The following is a 19,077-nucleotide window of genomic DNA, read 5'->3' on the forward strand; positions in this document are numbered from 1 at the left end:
TCGTATCTCCCAAGGGAAGTCTCATGAAATCTGAATGATCTTTTGCTTAGGGTTTGTAGTACGTTAATCCCTGTCTGATACTTCCTGTTGACATTGAACTGATGGACCCGTAGTCACTTAGGTGCAAATGTGTTTTAGCACTTCTGTTTGGCTGATGCAAACGCTATGGAAGTAACTGCTAATGAGTATTACAGCTTCCAGCTTGAGCCATGGCACTGTCGGTTCACATTCAGTACAGAAGTGGCCTAAAGCCTGTGAATTGGACTCAGCAGAAGAGAGCCCAGGAGCAGCCTATGTCTTATGACAAAGTCCACAACACATCAGCCTGGCTACCCTTTCCTGAACCTGGACACATGACAGTGGCTTAGGCTGCTGCTACAGGGGGATGGCGACCCACGAATGCAGCGTGCCATGGCCATGACTGCTCTACTCTCTCCCTTTCCAGTTTGCTGGTGCTCTCATTTAGTTAACAACTGTTTTCCGATCACCTATTCCAGAGCAAAAGTGGGGGACACCAAGATGAATGAGACAGATGGTTGCTCCTTCTTGCTGGGTTTGCAAAGACCTCCCCTGGGCATTTGCAACATCTGTGATGAGAGACCCAGGTTCTCGCTGTGATTCTGTCACCACGGGCAGAGCTGGTCTGGAGCAAGAAACTCACACGCTTTCAGACAGCTCCCTCCCTTGTAAAACACGCAAAACAACTCCTGCGGCATCTACATCAGAGAATCGACAGGAAACTCAAATAAGCAACGAATGCACATAGATCCTGCAGATTTCAAGCACTGAGTCCTTTTGGGGCCCTTTGGGTTTCAAGCTGTACTTGCACTGAGGTTATTTCTTTAGGTGACTTAGCTTGTTGTAAGTTTGAAGACTCAACATGAAACTCACAAAGTGCGGCCACAGCAGCGGTGTCATTATCAAAACTCCAGCAAGCATTCCAGCCAGACTATTCCCTGCTGGATTCACTTAATGTGTAAGGAGATCTTTCAGCCAGACTTCACTGGGAAGTATATATGTGTGTGTGTACACACACACACACACACACACGATGAAAAATGAAGAAAATTAGGAAAAATGTGTTTTCCTTTTCTAACAGTATAGAAATAGTATAGCATTATGCTAATTCAAGACTCTGTCTCTATAGATATAAGACTTCCTTCTTTGATTGGGTTTCTTGATTAAGGGCCCTCACATACAATTGCATGTAAATGTGAGAGGCACCCAATTTGCATTCCAGGCCGGAAGACACCCAGAAATGGATTTTAAAAGGAGAGAGCTCATTCTTATCCTTCTGGAGAATTTATCTTTATAAAGGTCAGCAAATTTAGAGCACGCTTTGCTAATTTACCACGTGTACGGGAAATAAGTCATGAGTACAAGTTTGCACAGAAGATAAGACTTGCTATGTTTTACAGAAACTGGGTTTTGAATATCGAAAGGATAATTCAAAAAACATTTTAAAATCCTATTGGTTTCTCTGCCTGCTTGTCAGATTTCCCATTGGTGATGAAACACTGCCAAGGGCAGATTTAGTGCTAGTCATGAAACCAGACCTGGGCTTGTGGTTACTTGATAATAACTGTGATAATAAATTCATCCATTAATTTCTTTCCTGTTTCTCTACATGAGTAATGTTAAACCAAGATGTTATGCTATTGGAGGGAAAGAATCATTTTCATTCTCTTTCTCTCTCTCTCTCTCTCTCTCTCTGGAAGCTTTTTCTGTTCCCAAAGACTAGAACCACCCTTCCCATGCCACAGGAAGAGAAAGCAAAGATTGGAAATCAGGTGCCCTGGGACCTGGGACTCTCAAAGGCTATTAGGCACAGTGACAGGCTTCTTGGAGATGGGCAAGTGTATTAAAACTGGATTCATAATGAAGATAATAAATACAGTAGCCTGTATGTGAATAACCAGGCAAAACTTGCCCAAACCTTCCCACAGATAAGTGGAACAGAGGCTATCAAGTGAACTTTTGTTGTTTTGTTTGTGTGTTTTGTTTTCTTGTCTCTTTTCAGGCTCGACCCACATACAAGGGGGAAAAAATGAGATCACTGTAACATACTTTCTATTACTTTTGACCTGAGAGAATTTATGCACCTTCTAGGGGCATATCTCAATGGACCATATGTTCATTTTTCCTCACAAATGGCAGGCTCACAAATTCCATTTTATAAGATTGAAGATTAGGCTTCAGGTTTATTTCTGTCCCACACATGGGAAAGAGACAAGCCTAGCCTTTCTGCCTATATGCCTTGAAACAAATCAATGAATCAATAATGATTTGTTTTTCCTCCTTTTCTCCCCTCAGCCCCCTTCTACCCTGAAAGCCAGGTAAAGAATGAAGAGGAACCAGAATGATTTCAAAGTGCAGTCCTTTTGTGTGAGGGTGATTTATGGAAACACCCCAGGCTTGAGTTCTGAAAGCCTTTTTGCTGTAGATAAAGCAGAGAGGACAAACAACACAGTGATCTCGGTGTATAAAACTATACTTCTTTGTGTGGGATTTGGTTTAAGCCCATTTTGAACTGCCAGTTCATTGTTTAAAAATGCACACCTGCACAGAACCAGTTGTGGTCAAGAAGTTTATTAGCAAAAGAATGTTCGTCAGTTCCTGGAAATCCTATATAAAGAACCGTCATGGTTTTTGTTAAGAATGAGATTCCCCATGAGTTACCAAAATCCAGTCGAACATCCTGCCTTAGCTAAGAGGAAGTTTGGAGAAGAAATAACTCTGGGATGGGAAAAGGATCCAGGAGAAACCTAGGAAAATAGGCAAACACAGCCTTACTTGAACTTAGTATCAATACAGTGTAGGGACATGAAAAGATGTGGCATGGTCTCCCCAGGTGTGACGACTGATCTAGGTACAAGGAAATAATAGGTGGGAAACGTTTTTCACAGCTGAGAAATACTTCATCAGTGTAAAACTGGGCGTCCTGAATGACACTGAGCCCTAATATTTTTTCAAAGCTTTATGGCTCGAAATGGGGCAAATGGTTTTTTTTAAAGCTTCCAGGTGGATCCTTGTGTCTAGAGACAGCAGCCTTAAATTCACCTGTGTTTGTGGAGCAGCTGCCAGTGGAGGGCATGGACAGTTGTTCGGAAAGCATTTTGGTTCTGCAAAAAGAAACTCAGAACCTTTTCTAATGTGGATGTTCGCACAGCACAGGGCTCTGCATAATAGTGTAAAACCTTCTTTGGGGGTGGAGACAGAGATGCAGATTATGCTTCCTTTTGGAGGAAGATCTCATGGTTGGTTTGCTTGTTACGGATTTTAGTAGAATGGCGGCACAGGGCAGAGGTGCCTGCTGGGGATCTCTCAACAGTTGAAAAAAGGTAGCCCCTCAGCTCGATGGCTTGTGGCAGGCCAGCAGGGGAGGTGCTGTGGGAAGTCTGTGGAGAGGTTCTGCTGTGTGCATTTTAATCCCCTTCTGTTTTCCAAAGGCTTTCGTAATCTCTTGTTAAATCAATGAATCAATGGTCTGGTCTTTGGGGAAAGGGAGATGGGACCAGGTCTACGTATGGCGGCAGGCAGTTGGTGGAACAGGACAGGCAACCTGGGTAAAGTGGGGCTGCCATCTGAAGGAGTGAAATGGGGATTCTGGGAGAAACGTGTCCCCTGGGCAGAACTTGGGAAAAGACAACAAGCCCTAAGATTAAGCAGGATCCTTCTAATTTCAGTGTTGAAGAGGAATGGGATCCTTGAGGCTAGTGCTTTGAGGCAGGGAGTCAGATGGTCGTTCCAGGCACGAAGTGAGAGCAGATTTCCTAGGAGCTCACCCTGGTGTCCCCACTCCCTCCCTGTGTGTCTGTGGGGAGTGACATAACCTCTCTCCACACCAGGTCCTGCATCTATTAAAATGGAGATAGTGAATGTAACTATCTCAAGGAGTTTAAACGAGGACTGAAGAAAATAACATATGTTAAGTAGCCAAAGTACGTGTCAAAGTGTCTGCAATAATAAATGTCCAATAAATTATAACTTTTATTATTTTATAAACTAGAACTTAAGTGTTTATCACTGCAGCAGAAATAGACAGGGAGGAATGTGTACCAGGGACGAAGGTCTCTCAACCAATTCCTGACACCAAGTAGTGACTCAGTAAATTTTTCCCAAGTGATGAATCACATAGACGAGGTGCGTCAGTTTACATCGAATTGGGACTCAGCTTCACGTACCGAGTTATTTTTTAACTGCTTTCTAAAACACTTGATAGAAATAGTAAGGTTATCCCACTGGGCTTGTTATGCCAAGAAACACAGACATGTGATCAAGTCGACTCCAGGCTGTCACTGCACACTCACCCTCACTGTGTATCCTGATCTGCAACCTTGCCTAGGATTCCTACAGGAATTGCTCTGGTTTGGCCTGTTTAAGTCAGAGAGGACCCCTCAGCATGGGGATAAGTAACAATCACTAAGGGCAGGTGTAACATGGGGCTGCAAGAGGCTTGTTTCTTTGCTAGACTCTATATGAACACTGTTGAGTGGCAAAGTCAATGAAAAGATGCAGAGACATGAGCAGCAAACAGGCAAGATGCCACCATACTCTCTCCACTTTGTCCCCTACCAGGGACATGGGACTGAGAACTAGAATCAAAGTGAGGGCTGCACTTCGTCCAATATCAAAAAGAGGGGAAGGAAGGAAGAAAAGAACCGGAAGGGGAAATAAAATGAACTTACCTTTACAAAGCCAAACTCAAACTACCACGTACCCAAGAAAGAATTGTTACCTGACTTGTGATATAATCGAATAGGCAATAATCATGTAGTTCATTTTCACATTATGTCATGAAGCTTCATAAAAATGGAATGGATAATGAGACACGAAAAGGAATCATGGAATAGAAGCTGTTCTCTGGATCTAAGATACATAGAACTCCATCGGGGTATAAAGGGAAGAGTCCCCAAACCCGCCAGGGGTAGGAGAGTGCTAGGAAATGCAAAGTGAGATGTCTACTCTGAAGGAACTTGACCAGGCTTTATTGCTTGGGATGGCGTTTGGAGTAGGTCCTAGATGACCTTCAAGGAATGTTGGGATTTTGACATGTAGATTCGGGTCTGGTCAGGATCACTGTACATCCCAGCTCCAGTTAGGGTGTGGATTTAAGTTGTGTCTCTGACCACACATGCTAATTCCATGATCTCTAAATGCATACAAGTGGTAATTAAGGGAAGGGAGCTAATATTTTTTAGTATCTTTTGTGTGCTAGGGTACTGTGCTAGATGTAGCTCTAATTTTTCAGTAGCACTTGCCAGTAGATATTATTCTCGTTTTACACAGGAGGAAGCTGAAGTTCAGAGAGACTCTTGCATCTGGGAGCAGCAGAGTTAAGATTATAGACTGGCTCTGCCTGCTCTTTCCTCCACAGAAGAGAGAGTCAGAAACTGGATGAGAGAGGCTGTCAAAATGAGGTTATGAGCATGTGTTGTGATTAAGCACTGAACGAAATCATGCAGTTATGTTGGGTCCCTCCCCTCACCCCAGACTGGAAGCATACACTTTCTGCATGAACTCTGAAACTGTGCAAACCCTATGGTGTAGACACTCTACTTTGCACCTTAGCACTTACTGTACAGTATTTACCGCACAGAAAATTTACAGATAAACGCAAGGAAGTACGCTCGAGAACGGTCACTGCAGTATTTCTGCAAAAACACATCAAATCAACCAGCCAAACAAAAAATGCTAGAAGCCTGTTGATGAGAGAACTTTTTTCAGAGCAATAATGAGAACCAAACCAGTTTGTAGATTAAAAAATAAAAAAACATTACTGAGGGAAAATTGACGGATACAATTGTACATATTTAAGGTGTACGGTGTGGTGATTTGATATACATAAATGTTGTAGAGTGATTACCAAGATCAAGGTAATTAACACATCCACCAACTCACATAGTCAACATGGGTTTTGTTTTTTGGTTTTTTTTTTTGGTGAGCATGCTTAAAATCTACTGTCAACTTTCAAGTATGGGATACTGTGTTATTTTTTTTTTCAACGTTTTATTTTATTTTTGGGACAGAGAGAGACAGAGCATGAATGGGGGAGGGGCAGAGAGAGAGGGAGACACAGAATCGGAAACAGGCTCCAGGCTCTGAGCCATCAGCCCAGAGCCTGATGTGGGGCTCGAACCCACGGACCGCGAGATCGTGACCTGGCTGAAGTTGGGCGCTTAACCAACTGCGCCACCCAGGCGCCCCTGGGATACTGTGTTATTAACGACCATCATCATGCTGTATATTAAATTCTACTTATTCTTGTAACTGAAAATCTGTGCCCTTTGATCAACATCACTTTATAAACTCCTCTTCCCAACACCTAGCAAGTAACATTCTATTCTGTTTCTATGAAATTGCTTTTTTTTTTTTAAGGTTCCACATCTAAGTAAAACCATACGGTATTGGTCTTTCTCCTTCTGGTTTATTTCACTAGCATAATACCCTACAGATTCATCCATGTTAGCACAAATGGCAGGATTTCCTCCTTTTTATGGCTGAATAATATTCTATCATATATATGATATGTCATTATATAACTATATATAACATATACAATTATGATAGAATATATATATATAATATATATATTTCTTTATCCATTCATCTCCTGAAGGACATTAAGGCTGTTCTCATGTTCCTATATTTTGGCTCTTGTGGATAATGCTGCATGAACATGGGTGTGTAGATATGATATATGATTATTTAACAATTTCTTTGTTAAATATTTTTTTAGAAATTTTTTTAATGTTTGTTTATTTTTAGAGAGAGAGAGAGAGAGAGAAAAGAGAGAGTGGGGGAGGGGCAGGGAGAGAGGGAGACAGATAATTCAAAGTGGGCCCTGTGCTGTCAGCCGTGAGCCCGATGTGGGGCTCGAAGTCACAAACCGTGAGATCATGACCTGAGCCCAAGTCAGGTGCTCCACTGACCATGAGCCACCCAGGCGCCCCTCTTTGTTAAATATTTGCCTTGTTCCAATCTTCCATCATTATATATGGTGTACTGATAGATATCTTCATATATATATAGTTGCAGCTTTGATGATTATTTCCTTAGGATATACCCCCCCAAAATTAACAGGGATTCTTCTTTTCTTTTAATGTTTATTTTGAGAGAGACAGAGCACATGAGGGAGGGGCAGGGAGACAGAGAGGAAGAGAGAGAATTCCAAGCAGGCTCCGTGCTATCAGCACAGTCCCACATGGGGCTTGATTCCACAAACCATGAGATCATGACCTGTGTTGAGATCAAGGGTCAGATGCTTAACTGACTGAGCCACCCTGGTCCGAGACAGGGATTCTTAAATAGGTAATGTTTTTAAACTTTCTAAATATCCTTTTATTTGTATTGTTTTGATTGAGGTATAATTAACATGCAACACTATATTAGTTTCAGCTGTGTAATAGGATGATTTACTATTTGTATATATTGTGAAATAGTCACCACAATAAGTCTAGTTAACATCCATCACCATACATAGTTATTAAAGAAATGTTTGTTTCTTGTGATGAGGACTTTTAGGATTTGTTCTCTTGGCAACTGCTAAATATGCAACACAGTATTATTAACTATCGTCACAATGCTGCACCTTACATCCTCTGGACTTATTTATTTTATAACTGAAAGTTTGTACCTTTGACCCCCTTCACCCATTTCCTTAGGATAGACTCCCCAAAATTCACCAAGATTCTTAAAGTAGTATTTAGTGGACAAAATATGCTATACGAGCATTAAAAAACACACTAAGAGGGGCGCCTGGGTGGCTCAGTCGGTAAAGCGTCCAACTTTGGCTCAGGTCATGACCTCATGGCTTGTGAGTTCGAGCCCCAGGTCAGGCTCTGTGCTGACAGCTCAGAGCCTGGAGCCTGCTTCAGATTCTGTGTCCCTCTCTCGCTCTGCCCCTCCCCTACTTGTGCTCTCTCTCTCATAAATAAAACATTGAAAACACACACACACTAAGATTATTCTAAAAGTTAATTAAATTCATTAACTCAGTCCTCAATAATAAAAAGCATGCATGGGAAAACATATCCAGGGACTGATCTCGTTTACTTTTTTATGCTAGCTTTAGAAATACTTCTTTAAGTGCATTTATAGTAATCTGTAAATAAATGCACAAAATTTTAAAAGGTAAATAAAAACACACAACTCATTGACCACAATGTTTACCTCTGCAGAAGGGGCAGGATTAGAGATGGTCATCAAAAGAACTATAACTTTCTCCAAAATATTTAAATATTTTACAAAGAGTAGGTCAAATTGCTATATTCTTATGAAATTTAAAATATCCCTTCCTTTATCTGTAAGTCTTTACAAAATAGGGTAAATTTTGTTCCCTTGAGTCTATAAGCATGGAAATAATGTGTGTCCTTAAGGCGATTTACATAATTTACAGAGAACTTTCTGCTACCTGATTGGTTATCACAATAGCCCTGTAAGCCAGGCATTATTGTATTTTAATCTGTAAAGCAGATACACACGTTGGGCAGTAATGCTAAATCCACAAAATTCCTCCCGGCTCATATTCAAGAAGATGGCCCTATTTTGGTTCCCTAAGATCTCCTCCCTGCTCTGTTACCACAAAGCTCATTCCTTCCCTCTTTCCCTCTCCCTCTTCCTCCCCTCCCCCTTCCCTCCCCGTTGCTAGCTTTGAGAAGTTAAGAGGCCAACTTGGGGAACCCCATGTGGGAATGAACTGGCCAGCCTCTAGGAGCTGATGACATCCTAGGCTGACAGCCAGCAAGAAGCCCTCAGCCCTCCAATAGCAAGGAACTGAATTTTGCCAATGAGGTAAGTGAGCTTAGAAGCAAGTTCTCACCCCGATGAGACCACAGCCCCAGCAACTTTGAAGTCCTGCAAGGCTCAAAGCAGAGGATCCAGCCAAGCCATGCCTGAGTTCCTGACACACAGAGACTGTGAGACAGTAAATGTGTTGTTCTAAGCCATTAAGTTTGTGGTAATATCATCACACAACAATATAAAACAAACACTTTTTCCATTGAAGGAATTGAAAATTTGAGGCACATCTTTGGGAGCAGACTACGCTCAAGAAATTATAAAATTGGAATATCCACCATCATATTGCTCATGCAGGGGATGAAGGTCAAGGTAAGTCATGTACTGGCCCCAGTAGAGCAGCCCTGACCTCTCTGAACCAGGATTCTTTTGTTTTCACTCTATGGAAGTGCTGACATGTCAGCTGTTTTTGCATGTGTGAAAGGATCTTACACAGAGGGCTCATGTCTTAGAACATGCACGTGGTGTTTGTACAGCAAAAATAATGTTGGTTCACAAGACCTACGTATATAGGATTTTACTAGAGCAGAGAGGCCTTGGAAAAACCTTCCAACCCAGCAAGCTTGCGTTTTCTTTTTAAAGCAATACCAACCAAGCTTAATTTAAATCAATAGCGAAGGTAAAGGGGGGAAAGGGGGAAAATATTACCTAAGCACAAGATAACAAAAAGGAAAGTGGTAGGTAACATATATAAACCTGGGGGGAGTGAAAATTCAAATAAAATGCTAGTGGAATTAATTGTTTCTCCCCGAGAAACGTGGCTGACTTACCTCCCTATTAGAAGGTGGCCTTCGCTGAGTGCCTCTTGATTGAAGGGAAAGCATGTACCTTGGCCATGTCATAGTCACTGGCTTACTAAAGGTTGCTGCTCTCTTTCCAGCACCTGTGGCAAGAAGCAGGATATGCTGAACTGGAAGAAAGGAAAAAAGAAAAAACAAAAAAAGCAAAAATATTAGCAACATTGTTTAAAGGAAAAGCTGTAAGAGAAGATGGAAACAGCTTACAATGATCCAAAAGGGAGACATTAAGGCAAAGAGGAAATGTTAATGTAGGCTAAAAACACTTCTGTCTGGGAAGAAAATGAAAAATTCCCCTAATGGGTGATTCAAAAGCAATAATAAGCCTAGTAAACGCTGAATATACACCTACTGAATTAAACAACAGGAATATTGCAAATGATTAGTTAGCACCTCGAGTCGTCATTGCACTAAACTTTTATCCATTTAGCAGATATTGGCATGCACTAACTCTTTAATGTTTCAGCACAACCCTACGAGGTACACAGTGTTGTTAATCTCCATTTTACAGACCAGGAAACTGAAGGCGGTTCTGAAACGTGCCCACCTCGCTCGACTTGAGAGTGGAACTGGGATTTGAATTCAGGGCTCTCTGATCCGCTAGTTTTCTCAAGTTCCACGGTGATAGGAGAAAGGAAGAGCAGGGCAGAGTCAAGGTTAAGAAATGCCCACATGCAGAAGGGAGGAAAGACAATGACTTATTCCTGGGGGTTAAGGAGCCCAGTGATTGCAGAAAAATGCCCCAAGAGATGAGTAGAACAATGGCAACAAAGGCACGGTGAGAAATGCTCTCGGGGTAAAACGGAAGAATAGTGGAAAATTTGATTTAAAAATTTTTTTTCAACGTTTATTTATTTTTTGGGACAGAGAGAGACAGAGCATGAACGGGGGAAGGGCAGAGAGAGAGGGAGACACAGAATCAGAAACAGGCTCCAGGCTCTGAGCCATCAGCCCAGAGCCCGACGCGGGGCTCGAACTCACAGACCGCGAGATCGTGACCTGGCTGAAGTCCGACGCTCAACCGACTGCGCCACCCAGGCGCCCCGAAAATTTGATTTTAAAACCACTTTCCCAACCACTATGCTGATACTGGAGTGAATGAAAGAGAATGCCTGCATTAGAATCACTTGGGAATGCTGTTGGACTCTGGATCCCGGGGCAGCCCTGAGAATCATTGTGACAAGCCATCATTGACCAGGGGACCCTCTACAGCTAGGGAAAAATTCTGCACCAGAATGTAACTAGGAGGATGCTACTCACTGGTAGGAATGGCCATGGTAACTGGATATGTTTAGGTAACACTGACAAGAAGGTTAGCTCCCTGAGGAACCCAAGTCATAGATTTACCTGGCCCAAAGCCAAGCATGGGTATGGCATGGGTTAAATGAAAAATAATAATAATAAAAATAAAAAGATCATGAATAAGGTGATGTCTCTCATCCCTTCACTCCTGTACTAAATAAACAAGCAAATGAATGAATGACTAAGACATGGTGTAGGCTGACAACATGGGCCCCTGGATGAAGCTGTAATCAGTGGCAGTGAGCACAGCACCCATTCTGCCATGCTTCCACAGCTAGGTGGCCAATAGATGGTGGGGCACGCCCTATACCACCAGTGCCAACCTGAAGGGCAGTCTGGACGGGTAGTCAGTCTGAGAAATACCTGAAAGACGCCTGAAATTTGAGAGGTCCTATAATAAACAAGGTTCTGTGTTTTGTTTTTTATCTCTGTACGCTGGGTGTGTTTAGAACATGACTTATGGTACTCATGAGATTGTCACCTGCTGTCTCTGCTTCCTTCTCCTAGTCAGATAAAAGCTGTGACACATTGGATTTCACCTTGTCTAGCATAAAATTTTTTTCCAGCTCTATTGAGATATCATCGACACATAACATCGTATAAGTTTAAGATATACAGTGTGTTGATTTGATACGGTTGTAAAATGTGAAATGATTAGCACAGTAGTGTTAGCTAACACCTCTATCATATCACATAATTACCATTTCTTTTTGGTGGTGAGAACCTTTCAGGTCTACTGTCTTAACAAGTTTCTCGTATATAATTCATTATTGTTAACTATAATCACAATGCGGTGCATTAGACCCCCAGAACTTATTCATCTTCTAAACGCAAGTTTGCACCCCCACCTTCTTTAATTTCATACTCCTTGGTGAAAGGAGATGGGGGGGGAGCAGACTGGCGATGATGCAGAGAGCTGGCACCTTAAGGAGTCTAACAGACCTTTTCCTCTCCACCATTTCTGCAGGAAGGTTTTACTCCAGCATCTGTATTTTATCCTAGCATCTCACAAATCTCTCTTAACACAGACCATCGCCTGAATCCCTGTAGCCCTTGTATCTCTAAAGGCATCCCTGCACTGTGTTTACCACTGTTACTCTTACCAACAGACATGAAGCTGAGACGATATTTCTAAAAATAAAGCGTCTCCTCCTTCTCTACCTGTCTCCGAAACTGGGTACTGAAACAAAGCCAGGAACACCCCTCGTAGCAACTCCCTCGCTGCCAGGAGATTTGTTTTCAAAGCATCTGACAAGCCACATCCGATTCATCCTCAAAACTGACTTGTCAGGGGAATAAACAAGTGTCAGAACTTCCCAAGAAATCTAGTGATGAAAAGTCCTTTAACGATGAACAAATTAAATTCAGTTCTCACGCCAAGCAACAGAAAGAAAGCGAAGTGAAAAGCCACAGAAGACAAGCACAGGTATGATTTAAAAATTTCTTAACATTTATTTATTTTTGAGAGACAGAGAGAGGCAGAGTATGAGCAAGGAGGGGCAGAGAGAGAGGGGGAGACACAGAATTCGAAGCAGGCTGCAGGCTCCAAGCTGTCAGCACAGAGCCCGACGTGGGGCCCGAACTCACAAACCGCAAGATCATGACCTGAGCCTAAGTCAGACGCTGAACCGACTGAGCCACCCAGGCACCCCTCAGGCATGATTTTAGATAAGGCCGGAGATAAGCGGGACTGTTAATGAGAAACAGATATAGGAGGGGTCGTTGAGACAGCAGACGCCCAGAAGAAGGGGGCTGAGCTGGGCAGGTCTTGCAGGAGAGGTACTTTGGGGCTGACAATTACTCAGTGTTTTATGAAAATGTCCCATCCACGGGCATCTGCTGGAGAATCATCTTTGCACCTGCTTTTGCCACTGGCATCTGTGCGTCTCTTCTCCAACTCTTCTGTCCCAGGGCAGACGTGTGCACAGTGGGATTCCCCTGCCTTGTTTCCGCTGCTGCATTCCTCTCTAATGCTGTCAAATCAAATGAACATGCTCTAGGTGACCGCTCAATACTTCAGGCTTCAGGCTCTTAGATGAGCTGTAGCAATCTAACGGTGTGATGGTTTCCATTAAATTCTGAACCTTGCCCTGTAGGGATGTTGCTACAAAAATGCATAAATTATTTACTGTAAGGGCTTTGCTGATGACTGATAAAATCAAATTAGCTGCTTTGGGCTAAGGATGAATTTGAAACAGAATTTCCTTCTTTGAAGAGACAGTGACAAATCTATTTGATAGGTCTGCATGTTAACTTTTTTTTTGGTTGAAATTTTAACAGAATCCTTTGTTAGGCAAAATGAATGAGATTGGCCTAGGTGATGAACTAGTTTTTTCCCAAAATGTTTATTTTTGTCACATTATTAAAGACATACCCATCCATATAGATTTTATTTTTAAAAGAAAAAAAAAAACAGGAAAACCACAACAAAAAAACCACTCACCCATAATCCCAAAATCTGGTATTTGGAGCATTTACTCATAGCCTTTTGTCATGTGGGTGTATTAGTATGCAAGTTTTTAAAGTGAAGTCATTTTATATATATGGATATTTACTTTCTTCACATATTCATTAAAATCTATGTTAATGAGTATATAATATTCCATATTCTGACTCCATCTTTTATTACTGCTTTAGAATAATTATTCCGCCAAAAGGTACAAATACTTTTAAAGCTCTTGATATACATTGCCATATTATTTTCCAGAAGCTCTGATTTTATTTATTTATTATTTGAGAGAGATAGAGAGCACACATGTGATCGGGGAGAGGGGCAGAGGGAGAAGTTAGAAATCAGTAACAGAAAAACTGGAAAACTCACAAATTTGCTGAAATTAAACAGCACACTTTTTTTTTTTTTAATTTAGAGAGAGAGGGAGAGAGAAAAAATGCAAGCAGGGGCGGGGAGCAGAGGGAGAGACAAAGAATCGCAAGCAGGCTCCATACTCAGCCTGGAGGCCAATGCAGGGTTCTGTCCCATAACCTGGGATCATGACCTGAGCCAAAATCAAGAGCTGGGCGCTCAACCAACTGAGCCACCCAGGTGCCCCTGATTCAATTTATAATCTCACCAGTTATGTATGGGTTTTTAATGTTTGTAGTTTGGGGATTAAAAACTCATAACAGAATTCGTTTCATACATACGGATACTTCTCAAAACATTTGCTCATTTACTAGATGAAAATACTCTCTCATTGCTCTTTGAATTAACTGACTAATGAAATTTACTACTTTTAGGCTTTCGAGTTAGTCTTTCAAAGAAACTGGGGTAGTGCATAAAGAGTTTTGCTCTGTTCCACTCCTTCCTGGCCACATGATTTCCTAATTCTCTCATTATGACTGATATAACCAAGAGTACCTGTATTGAAGTAAAAATATATCACTTTTTTGTAACTTAGCTGGTTCCCACATGAGATGCAATCCTAGTCTGATTCAAATCCTAGTCTAGCATGTTCAAATAAACATGCTACAGGAGCCAGAATTAATGACAATGTTTAAAATGTATACCTAATTTGACTTGTCTCTCTTAAAGAACATTTTTTAAAGACATAATTTATCATTCATGATATTTCTTTAAAAATCATCCTATTTCTTCTGTTCATTTTTGCCCCATGGATACGTGAAAGTTTCTTTCTCTTTCCATCAATATTCTCCATCAAAAGCTGCATCCAATGTCCCAGAGCCCTTAGTCCTTGCCTTTTACATCAGACCCTCTTTCCTCCTGATGCTCGTGTCTTAATTTCCTCTATTCCTACTCCAAATTTGGTATCACAAAAGTCTGAATCATGTTGCTGAAGAATGAACTTTGGTTGACAGAATGGTAAGGCAGACACACAGGCACAGTGACATATCTTTTCTACACCTTGGCTTTCTTTCTTCTTTTTTTTTTAATTTTTAAGTGTTTTTTAACATTTGCGAGAGAAAGAGCATGAGTGGGGGAGGGGCAGAAAGAGAGGGAGACACAGAATCCGAAACAGGCTCCAGGCTCTGAGCTTTCAGTACAGAGCCCGACACGGGGCTCAAACTCACGGACCACGAGATCATGACCTGAGCCGAAGTTGGATGCTTAATCAATTGAGCCATTCAGGCGCCCCACCACTCTGGCTTTCTAAACTCCACTGCTGTTAATATGTAAATGAAACTTTGTCACAAATCATCTGTGTTTGTACAGTAGAGTCCTATCTCAAACTGAGTTAGCACTTGTTGATGTCCAATAAAATAAAAATTTCAAATGTCATTAAGGGCCCACTACACCCAAGGTATTGTACTCTATGCTCAAGAAACAAAGAAACTTACAAAGACATACAATATCTGTTTCCTGCTCTCTATGTGCCTTCGGTTGGAAAGATGAAAATTATAAACAAGGGGGGAAAAGCCCTATCTTCCAAAATAAAATGTAACAACGATGTAATTCAAGAGAAATGTTTTAGAAAGTTCATAGCCACTAGAGTAGTACAATAAGACTGTAATACATATTCCCCATCTCCTTTCTTCAAACAAAACACAATCACCCCAGGTGGAAAGATATGGCAGCAGGGTCTTCAGCTTCCAATTTTTGGGTAAAGTCTGGTTTAGAGAAGGTGGCCTCAAATTTTGGATTCTCCAAATGTGGTTTTGTTGTGGAAAATGTGCCTTTCGCATCTCGTGTTTACTTGTCTGTCTACTAGATGCCATTCACTGGGTATACCTTCTGTGCGCCACAGAGATGGCCTTGCTTTCCTGTAGTTTCCAGGGGGTATATTTCATGAACGGGCCTCGATTTGGGCTCTAGTTGACTTTGTTTTCTATTTCCCTGATCTTTCTTATTCATGTTTTTGTCTTATTCATGTCCCCCCCCTCCCCCCCAGCATCGTATGTTTTTTTTTTTTTTTGTAAGATGCCATAAATTCCTAACACAAAACTGCATATAAACAACAAAGGGATGTTTCTAGTTAATCGCGTGCCAGTATTTCTTGCCTTGTATTTGATTAGCTACTTGAGGACAGGGGTTCTGTCTCCCTCATTAGAATATGGTATTTATTTTTGCATTTGTCTTAATACTCAGCATGGTATGCAATATATGCCTCAACAAATTGTTTGTATATATAATTTATCCCACTGAAATAGTTTTGTTGAGCATTGTCCTTGATTGAAACAACAGTTCTCCCTCAGTTCTGCAATCACGCAGGCAAGAGGTGCTGAAATATCCAAAATAAAGCATTTGCACAGGAAATACCAGGCTTAAGAAGATCTGCCATATCGTGAATAGATAAGATCACCCAAACTAGCTAGCTTAACTTTTTAGGAACAAACAGATGGTCAATAGTTCATTATAATCACTGAGAACCAAGATGAAAATGGTCTCACTCAAAAAGGAATTTTACAGCCTCTAGCTGAAGTTTAGGATCAAGCTGAATAAAACTGGGCTGTTGAAGAAGGAAACTGGATGATTATATCTTGCCCAGTCTCCACTGGACACCCAAAGGGAAGAATTAGGAAAGAAAAGCTTTGGCTTTGCTTTGGGAATGGTCCTTCCCTGGTTTGACTTTGTAGAAAAAGCTAATTAAGCAATGCCAGATGAAAAACGCAGGCGGCTGACCCAAGATTTGATCAACATAGCATTTACTCAGTTTAATTCAGTGAGCATTTCCCTGTGTGTTCTGTGCAAGACACTGCCCCAGGCAAGATAGGAATGTGAGGGAGATAGAAGAATGTGGGGGAGGCAGAAATGAACAAACACGCAAAAGACACAAAATCTGGCCCCAGAAATTGGGGAGGAGCTCATGGAGAAGGCATTGGAGGAGGGGTGAGTCAGAGAGCCCGAAATGGAAGGATGGGTATTATTCCAGGAGGAGGAAACCTTCAGCACAAGGGCATGGTGATGGAAACTGTGCTGTGTAGTTGGAAAGGCGGGTTGGATGGCTAGACAATTGGGGAGATGGCAAATTACCAAAATATCAAAATATTTGGAGATATGTGGTGACTCAATTACATGCTCCGGTTCCACATAGATGTTTGGAGTCCTAAACAGCCAGATACTGGCCAGGGAAATTTATCTCATGCATGTTGTATGGGTAGTGGGAGGACCATAGGGAAATCCATCCTTTCTCACTCCCTTCCCCCACTCCCAGCTAAGCCAGGACTATTTCTACAGGGAATCTCAGAACTAATACTAGTATCTCATTCATAGAGCTGAGTGGTTCTTTTTGTCCTATGTCAAAGATTTCACTTTATTAATATTAGCACTTCAGATCAAGATGATCTTTTCAAAGCATAGTTTCTACTGGATGAGTGGTTCTTAAGGTACATTCAGTGAAGTCCCAAGTTTCCTTTGGAAACACCTCCAGGTTTCCCAGAACGGAGAAAGAAATATATCAAAATGAGGAGGAAACAGGAGCAGACACTCACCCCATTTCAAAGACAGCAGATCTGCGTTAGTCTATTTTATACATGAGCCCCCTGCCTGCAACTTTATTTGGAAAAAAAAGGGGGGATTCCATATCACCAAAAAAAAAACAACAGCAACAAAATGCTTTCATAACCTAACATTCAGAAAACACAGCAAAGCTATGGGAGTGGGAGGGACATGAAGGGCAAGTGTAAGAAGGAGGGATGTAGACATCAAGACATCAATATTAACGACTGGGGTCTCAAATCCATACTTAAGTGTAACTTGGAATTTTATGACTTTTACCTTCCTGGAAAAAAAAAAAAAAGAATCCACTGCATGGATTCTCTTGGCTTGGGCAAGCCATAAACAGGCAAACTTCAGTAATAATACCTATACTTTTTGAGAACTTACTCCATGGCAGGCACTGTGCTAAGCATTTGTATGTCTATTTACAGCAAATCTTTACAACGAATCAAAAGGTCATCATTGGGTGGTTCAGTCGGTTGAGCGTCTGACTTTTGATTTCAGCTCAGGTCATGATCCCAGGATCCTGGGATTGAGCCCCACATTGGGCTCCATGCTGAGTGTGGAGCCTGCTTGAGATTCTCTCTCTCTCCCTCTGTCCCTCTCCCCAGCTCACACACTCTCTCTCTCACTCCTCTCTCAAAATTAAAAAAAGGTTGTCATTATTTTAAACTATATTTCTTTTAAATAAGGGGACAAGGTTCAGAAAGTTATGTAACATTCAGCAAATCACAGTTAATAATAATTAATAAATGGGGTAATTCATAACAATAGGAACAGCCGATAGACACTATACAAGATGTTTCTACCTCCTCCAAGTCCAATTTCAAGGGCAAACACTGCCTATGGGACCCAATGGTTATATTGGAAAATTCCACAGGAAGAAATTCATCCATCTGCCACAGCTCCTGCAATCTTTGGATCTTTAACTTTATGACTCTTCCTTATCTCTTGTCTCTTTTCCCTCATGAACTACAATATAGTTTTTTAAGCAATGAGATCGGTGAGATATACCAAATGTTTACATGCAAAGTATGTGATTTATGGGCTTGTAATTATATCCTATCAAAATTTTTATCAAACTATTACCAAAATTTTCTCTTACCTTATGACAGTAGCCCTCAAAGCTTCAGAAAAATATATTAAATTTTTATCTTAAAAAAAGATTTCTATTACCAAATATTGTATTCCAGATTGTTGCGGGCTAGTGTCTCACAAGTTCTTTCCTACCCCTAATGTCTCAGCCTCAATAACTCATTGTTAAAATAAAAACAGGCCCGTCTTAAAGAGTGGTGTCACAATTTCAAATAATGGCCATAAAATGTCTCCTCTAGGCCTGGTCCACAATAGGTATCTTGTGCTATAATGTTGGTAATAATTGTAACGTATGTGTATTTCTCCACTACTTGATTATAAAGTCCCGAATGGAGTAGCTGTCCTGTTTCGTTTATAGTTACTTCACTGCATTGAGTTTGATAGTTTGTGGGTGCTGTAAGCTCGACAATTTAAGTCCACAGTGCTTGCTTTACTGAGGACTGGGAAAGAGGAGGCATGGGGCTTGGCTGGGGCAGGCATCTTGTAATTCCAAGAAGTGGTAGCCAAAGGAAAGCAGAGAGAAGGTGAAGCAAAAGAGAGGGAGGGAGGGAAGGAAGGACAAGCATGCAAGAAGCTAAAAGGAAGAACGGAGCAAATGGGGGTGTTCGCTCTTTACCGTCAATGGCAAAATGCCTCCTCATCTGAATGGTTTCTGCGCTTCATGACCAGGGGAGTCTTCCCTGCTCTCAT

General features: G+C 41.4%; 1 long non-coding RNA gene across 3 annotated transcripts in view; it reads right to left on the minus strand.

Moving 5' to 3' along the window:
• Positions 1–19,077, minus strand: part of LOC123383645 — a 208,984-nt gene that overhangs the window by 33,372 nt on the left and 156,535 nt on the right. For all 3 annotated transcript variants that reach the window (XR_006593577.1, XR_006593572.1, XR_006593575.1), the window contains one exon: positions 9,570–9,709. This is a non-coding gene — a long non-coding RNA (uncharacterized LOC123383645). The remainder of the gene's footprint in view (positions 1–9,569; positions 9,710–19,077) is intronic.

Source organism: Felis catus, chromosome A2 (assembly GCF_018350175.1).
Source record: "Felis catus isolate Fca126 chromosome A2, F.catus_Fca126_mat1.0, whole genome shotgun sequence".
Classification (NCBI taxonomy): domain Eukaryota; kingdom Metazoa; phylum Chordata; class Mammalia; order Carnivora; family Felidae; genus Felis; species Felis catus.